Below are 10,971 nucleotides of genomic sequence, written 5' to 3' on the forward strand. Positions count from 1 at the left end.
AGAGATGGCAGCAGAGAGCACTGTGTCAATAAAAATAAAACAACATTTCCTGCAGGACATACAGCAGCTCATAAGTATGGGAAGACTGGAGATTTTTTAATAGAAGTAAATTACAAATCTGTATAACTTTTTGATATCAGTTGATTTGAAAGGAAAAGATTTTCGTCGGACAACCCCAGGATGGAAAGGGCCAGCAAGTCATTAGGGGAGGTGGGAATACCCATAGGAATACCCTCTATACATAGGAGGTCTTCCTGATTCAGTTCCCATTCCTGTGTTGCTATACTTTTTTAAAAAAAAATAAATAGGAGTAATATTTAAAATGTCATTCTTTATATGTGACAAATAATGCGACCAATTCCCTTCCAGCAGTGTCATATTATAAATTATATACAGTAAATCATGAGAAAGATTTGTGATGGTCTCCTCCAATTTCATCTTTATAGTGCACAGGGTGCTGGGGAGGAGGGTACGTTTCTATATCCTTAGTTTCTTACCTTTATCCTCCATGCCATGTCCATGATAGCAGCTTACTTTCTATGCTATTGAGGTGTTTTAGTGCACTGACCCACTGCGGCCAGCTGGGGTGGAGGGCAGCAGAGGGCTGGGGAGAATCGGTGCACTGAGGACAGTAGTCCCACCCCCAGGGCACCATAACCCCTCATTAGCATAGGAGATAAACTGCTGATATAACGCAAATGGCACCAAGGATGAAGCTACTGTATATGCAATAGGGACATATTAGAAGGGTAGATATAGATACTTCTAATCTGCTGAAAGTCTCACTTTAACCCCTTCGTGCTGCAGCTAGTTTGGGCCTTAATGACCAGGCTAATTTTTCAAAATCTGACCTGTCTCACTTTATGCTCTTATAGCTCAGTGATGCTTTAACGTATGCTAGCGATTCTGAGATTGTTTTTTCGTCACATATGGCACTTTATGTTAGTGGCAAAATTTGGTCACTACTTTGTGTGTTTTTTGTGAAAAACATCAAAATATCATGAAAAATTTAAAAAATTTGCATTTTATGAACTTTGAAATTCTCTGCTTCTAAAAAAAGAAAGTCGTAGCACATAAATTAGTTACTAAGTCACATTACCAATATGTCTTTATTCTGGCATAATTTGGTAAACATATTTTACTTTTTTAGAGTGTTACTGGGCTTAGAAATTCATCAGCAAATTATCACATTTTCGTGAAAGTTTCCAAAACTGATTTTTTTAGGGACCAGTTCTTTTTTTAAATGGATTTAGAAGTCTGGTATCCTGAAAACCCCCATAAGTGACCCCATTTTGGAAACTACACACCTTAAAGAATTAATCTAGGGGTATAATGAGCATTTTAACCCTACAGGGGTTGGAGGAAAGTATTCACAATTAGGCAGTAAAAAAAATGGAAAATTAAAATTTTCCAATAATATATACGTTTAGATTAAAGTTTCTCATTTTCAAAAGGAAAATGAAAGAAAAAGCACCCCAAAATTTGTAACGCAGGTTCTCTTGAGTAGAACGGTACCCCATATGTGGGCGTAAACCACTGTATGGGCACACAGCAGGGCTCAGAAGGAAGGGAGCGCCAATTAGCTTTTCCAATGCAGATTTTGCTGAAGAAGTTTCTGAGCGCCAGGTGCGTTTGCAGTGCCCCTGTAGTGTCAGCAGAGAGAAACCCCCCCATAAGTCACCCCATTTTGGAAAGTGCACCCCTCAAAGAATTCATTTTGGTGTGAGGTGAGCATTTTGACCCCACAGGTATTACAGGAAAGTATTTAAAAGAAGACAGTAAAAATGAAAAACTCAAATTCTTCCAATAATATGTTTGTTTAGTTTGAAATTTCTCAATTTCACGAGGAACAAGAGAAAAAAAGTACCCCAAAATCTGTAACGTAGGTTCTCCTGAGTACAATGGTACCCCATATGTGGGCATAAAACACTGTATGGGCACACAGGAGGACTCAGAAGGGAAGGAGCGCCAATTAGCTTTTCCAATGCAGATTTTGCTGCAGAAGTTTCCGAGCGCCAGGTGCGTTTGCAGCGCCCCTGTAGTGCCATCAAAGTAAAATCTCGCCATAAGTCACCCCATTTTGGAAAGTGCACCCCTCAAAGAATTCATTTTGGGGTGTGGTGACCATTTTGGCCCCACAGGTATTAGAGGAAAGTATTCAAAATTGGCCAGTAAAAATGAAAAACTCAATTTTTTCCAATAATATGTTGGTTTAGTTTGAAATTTCTCAATTTTACGAGGAACAGGAGAGAAAACGTACCCCAAAATCTGTAACTCAGGTTCTCCTGAGTAAAACGGTACCCCATATGTGGGCATAAACCACTGTATGGGCACACAGCAGGGCTCAGAAGGGAAGGAGCGCCAATTTGCTGGAGCAAAACCGCAGCTAGTAATGGTTATTAGAAAAGCGCAGTTACTAAAATGAACTAAAAAAATGAGATTACAGGTAATGTGGGGTGGTTATGGGCAACCTGAGGTAGTTACAGGTAATCTGGGGTGGTTACGGACAACATGGGGTGGTCACAGGCAACCTGCTGTGGTTACGGCAACCTGGGGTGGTTACGGGCAACCTGCAGTGCTTACAGACAATCTGGGGTGGTTACGGGCAACGTGGGGTGGTGACGGGCAATGTGGCGTGGTTACGGATAAACTGAAGTGCTTATAGGTAATCTCGGGTGGGTACCTGTAATCTGGCATGGTTACCGCAATCTGGAGAGGGTCATTGGCAATTTGGGGTGGTCAGAGGCAACATGCAGTGGTCAGAGGCAACCTGCGGTGGTCGGAGGAAACCTGCGGTGGTCAGAGGCAACCTGCGGTGGTCAGAGGCGACGTGGCGTGGTCAGAGGCGATGTGAGGTGGTCAGAGGCAACGTGGGGTGGTTATAGGCAACGTGGGCTGGTTACGGGCAACCTGCTGTGTTTACAGACAATCTGGGGTGGTTACGGGCAACATGGGGTGGTTACGGGCAACCTGCAGTGTTTACAGACAATCTGGGGTGGATACGGGCAACGTGGGGTGGTTACGGATAAACTGAAGTTCTTATAGGCAATCTGGGGTGAATACCTGTAATCTGGCATGGGCACCGCAATCTGGAGGGGGTCATTGGCAATTTGGGGTGGTCAGAGGCAATGTGGCGTGGTCAGAGGCAACGTGCGGTGGTCAGAGGCATCGTGGCGTGGTCAGAGGCAACGTGCGGTGGTTACGTGCAATCTGGGGGGTTACATGTAATCTGGCGTGATTACGGGAAACCTGGGGGGGTTATGTGCAACCTGGAAGGGTTACAGACAATCTGGGATTGTTACTGCTAAACTGAAGTGCCTATAGGTAATCTCGGGTTGGTAAATGTAATTTGGGGTGGTTACGGGCAATCTGGAGGGGGTCACTGGCATTTTGGGGTGGTTACGGGCAATGTGCAGTGGTTACAGGCAACGTGCGGTGGTTACGGGCAACGTGGGGTGGTTACGGGCATCGTGCGGTGGTTACGGGCATCGTGCGGTGGTTACGGGTAATCTGGGGTAGGGTTAGGGGTAATTTGGGAGTAAACTGCAATTATTACTATAATAAAAAGTGTGTTTTATTTTTTTGTATGTTTGTCACTTTTTGTACTTTACACATTCATTTTCACTGTATTACTATGATTACCGTGATATTTTCTATCACAGTAATCATAGTTCAGTGACAGAGACCAAATTGGTCTCTGTCACTTTAAATTTTCCAGAGTTGGCTGGTTGTGAAGCGCAAGCGCACTTCATAACCAGCCAGGACGTCGAGGAGGACGGAGCACCAGGATCAGGTGAGTATATGGGGAAGGGGGGGGGGGGGGGGTGACTGGGGGACGGGGGTGACAGGGGGGGTGGGGGGGCGACTTGGGGGGTGGGGGGACATCACTTTTTATCCCCTGTCACCAATCATTTATGGTGACAGGGGATAAAAAAGTGCCGGCGGCACATGGTACAAGCGATCAGCGGTATATAGTATATACCGCTGATCGCTTGTACCGGGAGCCCACAGGGGGGTCCCTGATGACTGCCCCATGCTCTCCGCTACCTCCGGTGGCGGAGAGCATGGGGCTTTCATTCATTTAAACTTTTCCATCCCTGCGAACAAACATCTTGGAAATGATGGCCGCCGGGGGAGGGGGGTTAGTGATTCCCTACTGGGGGGGGCTGATCTGGGGTCTGAGGGGACACTTATTTCATGAAAAGCAGCGGCGGCACCGGTAATCCCCTTTACCGACGGCCGCCGCTATAACGTTAATAGCAGCGATCGTCGGTAAGGGGGGGGGGGCGGGACGGACCCCACACACTGCCCCAACCCCTCAGCTACCTCCGGTAGCTGGGGAGATGGGGTGGGGGCCGGCCCGGCCCCGCAGCCTTATTCTCTGCCATCGCCGTAAAAAGCTGATGGCAGCAGAATAAGGACCCTTAGTGACCGCCGTAAAAAGCCGTATCGGCGGTCACTAAGGGGTTAAAGAGTGATGTGTAGAAGACGGCACTTCCGTGGTGGTGGTGCTTGAGGCAGAAAATATTCAAATAGTAGGAAGAGCCCGGCACTCACCAAATGATAGATGTGTGCCGGGCCACTCCGCTGAGAGTAGTAGTAGGTAGTAGTACTAGGTAGGGACCCGGGTAGCCGCTTGCCTGATGTTAGGTCACGGTTTTGGCACGAGGGATAGCAGCTAACTAGCGGGGACCTGACCATGCGGAGGCCGAGCGATTCTTTGTTGCCCCTAGTCAAGGCACCAATAATTAAACCAATACCAAGGTTCAGAAACAACGGTAGTTGTGTATTTATTGAAACGGTGGTAACTAGTGGCAACAGTCTCTCCGGATGCAACGGGGAATAAGGCAGAGTTGGATAAGGCAGAGTGATGGGTGATGCTGCAATGGGCTGTGATGGTAGCGTTACTTGGAATAAGGAAACCGAATGATGAGAGTAGTAGAACTGGGGTTATGATACTGGGCGGAATAGAGTTGAGACGAATACTTGCTATTGATGATGAGAGAGATGATGAAAGTAGTGAATGAAGACGGCACCCAGATCTTTAGTGGAGATGAGGATCTTGAAGGACTTGAGGACAGGAAACCAGGTCCCGACTGGACTGGAGCACCTCCGGTAACGCTGGAGCAGCAGAGCACATGTGCCTCTCTCCTGACAGTGGAGAGAGCACACACACATGACCTGTGTCCTTAAAAGGTAGAAGACAGGAATCAGGAGCAACAGAGCAACACACCCTTCTCCCCTAAAGGTGGAGAGGAGACTGAGGTAGGACAGGAAGTTACATGGTATCCCCAGCCAAAGCTCAACGGCTATTGCATCATCAACCCATTAGGCATATTGGACTGAATATACATGAGAAGTACTATACTTAACACTGGGGGGCGACATGATACCATTAGACACTGATAACTGAATATGCATGAGAAATAAATGAAATAACAGACCTGAATACTGAGAGGGGGGGGGGGAGGCAACACAATATACACAGTTTGCAGTGGGACTATGTTTCCAGAACAGAACTGACTATAATAAAGGTGCAGACATAAAGCCACAGAAAAATACTCTGTTCTGGGACGCTGCAGATGCTTCTTTATTGCAGTGCAGCACACATATTGTACAATACAGACGCGTTTCGGCCAAGCATGCCTTCATCAGCTTAGGGTGGTACACCCTAAGCTGATTGAGGCCATGCTTAGCCGAAACGCTTCCGTCTTCTACCATATGTTTGATGCACTGCAATAAAGAAGCATCTATCATTTGGTGAGTGCCGGGCTCTTCCTACTATTTGATTACTTTAAAGAGAAGCTGTTAGGTTCCCCCATTTAAATAAAGATTGCATAGCTTTAAAACCGTCCCGAAACAGGGCTTGAAGCCACTGAAGTGGTCCAAGTCAGCTCCCCCCTCCCCCATCAGGCTTGCTTTAATGATAGATTGCTCCATATACACATTAAGAAAAGACCTGTCAATCAAGCTTTATGGGGTGTGGAGAAGCTGGCTGGGACCACCCTCGTGACTGAAAGTGGTTATCCAGCATTAGAGAAACATGGCCACTTTCTTCCAGAGACAGCACCACTCTTGTCTGTAGTTCAGGTGTGGTTTGCAATAAAGCTCTATTCACTTCAATGGAATTGAGCTACACCCAAACTGGAGGCAAGAGCTGTGCTGTCTCTGGAAGAAAGTGGCCATGTTTTTCTAACCCCCTTTAAAACCTTTATCCCAGACGGTTTTAAAACTGTGACTGATTTTGCAATAAATCATAGTTTGTTGGGATACGGTAACTGTGGTTCGTGCAGCATTACATTTTTGACAGGCTCCCCCTAAAGGTTTCTTTAAAAAGAAAGTGACCAGATATCAGGGACGGGGGACCTTCGGCCCTCCAGCTGTTGGAAAACTACAATTTCCATCATGCCTGGACAGCCGTTGGCCAAAGGTTCCCCATCCCGGAGCTAGATGATACGGCAAGCTGGGAAAGTTAGCAGTGAGTTAGCAGATTGGCCTGTGATGACTGCTGCAGCATGGCTCCCCTCCTGGCTCCCCCACCCCCATCTCTCCTGCATAATTGATGTACAGGGCTCAGCGTTATCAGCCTGCCAACTCAGTGGTTTGTTTCACTTGCTTTCCTGAGGGGATCTGCAGCTCATTTCATGACTCCGCTTAAACAGGACCTGTCATTACATAATTCTCTGAAGACCTGGAGGCTCACCTATGGTTCACCGATGCTTTCCCCACCTTCGTAGCACCCCTGTTCCCGAGAGTGGCACCTGCACCCAATATATCACTGGCTGTCATGCCCTGATGGCTAGCCAGCAATTTTCAGCATATCTGGTGCAGGACGACTCTAATTAAAGGAATAGGGGAAGGGGCTGCAAAGGTGGGGCAAGCACGCTGCGATTAGGTGTCATGTCCTCTTTAAATGGGGCTGAGGTGCAATACCAATAACAGTATATAGAGGGAAGTATATAGTGGCACATAACTTTAAAGTGTCTTTTTTTTTTTTGCAGAAATCAATAGTACAGGCGAATTTAAGAAACTTTGTAATTGGTTTTATTAGCTGAAAAATGCATTTTGATCATGAAAAGCAGTTTGAAGCTCCCCCCTGTCTTCATGGTTTTCTTATGGAGAGAGGAGGGGTTGAGGGTGTTGAGGCACCAAACAGGACAACATAGAGTTAATTTACAGCTACATCACCGGGCTATCTCCTCTAAAGTCAGCACTGACCTCTTTAACCTCTGAATAGCGGCTTTCACACAGGTCCCGTCATGTAATCCTTTGTACTCTGCTCTCTGCTGGCAACTAATCTCCCTCCTCCCCCCTCCCCTCCCCATAGGTTACACAGGGCCCGACTGATGTAAAAGAGTGGAGATTTCCTGATAATTAGCAGTGAATTAGAGAGAGGAGTCTTTTTGAATGCAGATAATGGCATATTTGCCTAACAAACCCAATTACAAAGTTTCTTAAAATCGCCTGTACAATTGATTTCTGAAAAAAAATAAAATAAAATTATAATAATATAAAATATAAAATATATATAAAAATATATATAAAAAATAAAATATATATATATTGTGGGAGGATTTGCTCGGTAGAGTGCAGGATTGCAGTGTGAACAGCAGTCAACAGGCTCAAACGAATAAGTCCAAGTACAGGCTTTGCCTGCGTTTATTATCCCATGCAAGAAAGCAAATAAACAGCCTTGGCTTTAGGCATAACACAAAATAAACTCTGCTTGTCCAGCACTAACTAAACAGAAGACGGCCCTGTCTATACGCTACGACTCGCTGCAGTCGCACGAACATAACAGATTATATACAGTCCAGTGTTTTACCTTGGTCAGGTATATGGTTTCTCCTGAGGCTGCAGCCTTCCAGCTCACTCAGCTGCACCCAGCCTCTCTCTGTCCATGGCTCTGCAACACTTTATGAAGCTGCTGATGATCCAGCCTCCTGTGGCGTCTGATGCCAAACAATATCTGGAGTGGAGGAAGTGGAATGGACAGCCCCACTACCAAGCCTGCCATCCATTCCTAAAAACCAAGCCCAAACACACTTTATCAATACATCCCCAGCAACTACCTTTGCTGGAGATCACAACACATCCCTGGTTTTTCCATGTCTCAGATAGTGAGACATGAACTTCCCTCAGTCCTAGTAGGTGTAATAGCTGAACACAGGCGAAACATAGCGACCATCCAGGATTAACCCCTTCAGTGTCTCACATACCCTCCCCCTCTGTTCGAACCTGTGGGGGCGAACACCTTTAGCCAACAAACAGTGGGTTCTAGACAAGGCATCAGCATTCCCTTGTAGTTTGCCAGCCCTGTGCTCTACGGTAAACTTAAAGTTCTGCATTGTGAGAAACCACCTTGTTACCCGTGTATTTCTCTCTTTAGTCTGGCTCATCCAGGTGAGAGGGGAATGGTCTGTTACCAACCTGAAGTGTCGACCCAGCAGGTAATATCTCAAGGACTCTAGCGCCCACTTTATCGCCAGACACTCACGTTCAACGATGCTGTAATTTCTCTCTGCGGGTGTAAGCTTCCTACTAAGATAGGTGACTGGGTGCTCCTCACCCCCAACCTCTTGGGACAGGACGGCCCCTAAACCCACATCGGAAGCATCTGTCTGTACCACAAACATTTTGGTGAAGTCGGGAGTAATTAGGACTGGTTCTCTGCAGAGGACTGACTTCAACTTTTGGAACGCCCGCTCAGCCTCTTCACTCCACTTTACCATAATGGATCTACTTCCCTTGGTTAGATCTGTCAGGGGAGCTGCAATGGTGGCAAAGTTAGGGATGAATCTGCGGTAGTAGCCCACAATACCTAAAAAAGCTCTCACCTGCTTCTTAGTGACTGGCTGGGGCCAGGTTTGGATTGCTTCTACTTGGGGCTTTATGACACCTCTTCCTATAATGTACCCTAGGTAACGTGCCTCCTCCAAACCCAACGCACACTTTTTAGGGTTGGCCGTCAACCCTGCAGCCCTGAGGGAATCAATTACAGCCTGTACCTTTGCCAAGTGACTTTCCCAATCATCACTAAAAATAATAATGTCGTCTAGATATGCGGACGCATATCTACGGTGAGGTTTCAAGACAACATCCATTAATCTTTGGAAAGTGGCAGGAGCCCCATGTAGCCCAAAGGGAAGACAGACATACTGAAAAAGACCATCAGGGGTAACAAAAGCAGTCTTCTCTTTGGCACTGTCAGTGAGTGGTACCTGCCAATACCCTTTAGTCAAGTCTAATGTAGAGAAAAACCTAGCATGTCCCAGTCTCTCTATCAGTTCATCAACCCGTGGCATCGGGTAAGAGTCAAACTTTGAGACCTCATTCAGCTTTCTGAAGTCATTGCAGAACCTCAGTGTCCCATCTGGTTTAGGAATCAGGACAATGGGACTTGACCAATCACTTTTTGACTCTTCAATAACGCCAAGGTCCAACATCTTTCGGACCTCTTCTGATATGGCTTGTCTACGAGCCTCGGGTACTCTGTACGGTTTCAAATGGACCCGTACCTGTGGCTCAGTTACAATGTTGTGTTTGATTACTGACGTACGCCCAGGGACTTCCGAAAACACATCACTGTTTCTAAGCACAAACTCTTTTGTTTCCTGCATTTGCACCTTAGACAGGGTCTCTGAGATACGCACCTCGGGTTCCTTCTCACTAGGGGTGTTCACCCCAGACTTTACTGAAACACCCCTATTTAGCACACCCACAGCTGAAAGAGATTCCCTATCTTTCCAGGGTTTGAGCAAATTCACATGGTATATCTGCTCAGGCTTTCTCCTGCCAGGCTGGTACACTTTGTAATTGACCTCCCCCACTCTCTCAATTACCTCATAGGGCCCTTGCCACTTAGCCAGAAACTTACTTTCTACAGTGGGTACCAATACCAACACTCTGTCACCCGGGTTAAAGGTCCTGACTTTAGCTGCCCTGTTATAGACCCGACTCTGTGCCTCTTGTGCCTGCTCTAAGTGTTCCTTTACTAAGGGCATGACCGCTGCTATTCTGTCCTGCATCAGTGTAATGTGCTCTATGACACTTTTGTAGGGGGTGTGTTCATTTTCCCAGGTTTCTTTGGCGATGTCAAGAAGGCCACGTGGGTGCCTGCCATACACTAGTTCGAACGGGGAAAACCCTGTGGAAGACTGGGGTACCTCACGGATTGCAAACATCAAGTATGGTAACAAACAATCCCAGTCCTTCCCATCCTTGCTGACCACCCTTTTTAACATGCCCTTCAAGGTTTTGTTAAATCTCTCCACCAGGCCATCAGTCTGGGGATGATACACTGATGTACGCAGATGCTTAATTTTTAGTAGCTTACACATCTCCTTCATGATCTTTGACATAAATGGCGTCCCCTGGTCCGTGAGGATCTCCTTGGGTATGCCTGTACGGGAAAACATATGGAATAGCTCTCTGGCAATAAGTTTCGAGGAGGTGTTTCGCAAGGATACCGCCTCAGGATACCGTGTGGCATAGTCTAACACAACCAATATATACTGATGCCCCCTTGCAGACTTCACTACTGGGCCCACTAGATCCATAGCGATCCTGTCAAAAGGTACTTCTATAATCGGTAGGGGTACCAAAGGGCTCCTAAAATGAGACATGGGGGCAGTTAGCTGACACACAGGACATGAGCCACAGTATCTTTTAACATCCTCATGTACACCGGGCCAATAGAACCTTTGCAAGACCCGTTCTCTGGTCTTTTCACACCCCAGGTGACCACCTAGCACATGTTTATGAGCCAGCTCTAAGACTACACGGCGATATGGTTGGGGTACAACTAGCTGTTCCAGCTCCTCCCCTCTTACCTTATCTACTCTGTACAGTAGGTCATTGTTAGTAGCCATGTAAGGGTATTCCTTATTTGCCCCTGGGACTTGAGATACACCATTTATCCTTTTTACATTTTCCCGGGCCCTTAGCAATGTGGGATCACTAAGTTGAGCG

Source organism: Dendropsophus ebraccatus, chromosome 5 (genome assembly GCF_027789765.1).
Source record: "Dendropsophus ebraccatus isolate aDenEbr1 chromosome 5, aDenEbr1.pat, whole genome shotgun sequence".
Taxonomy (NCBI): domain Eukaryota; kingdom Metazoa; phylum Chordata; class Amphibia; order Anura; family Hylidae; genus Dendropsophus; species Dendropsophus ebraccatus.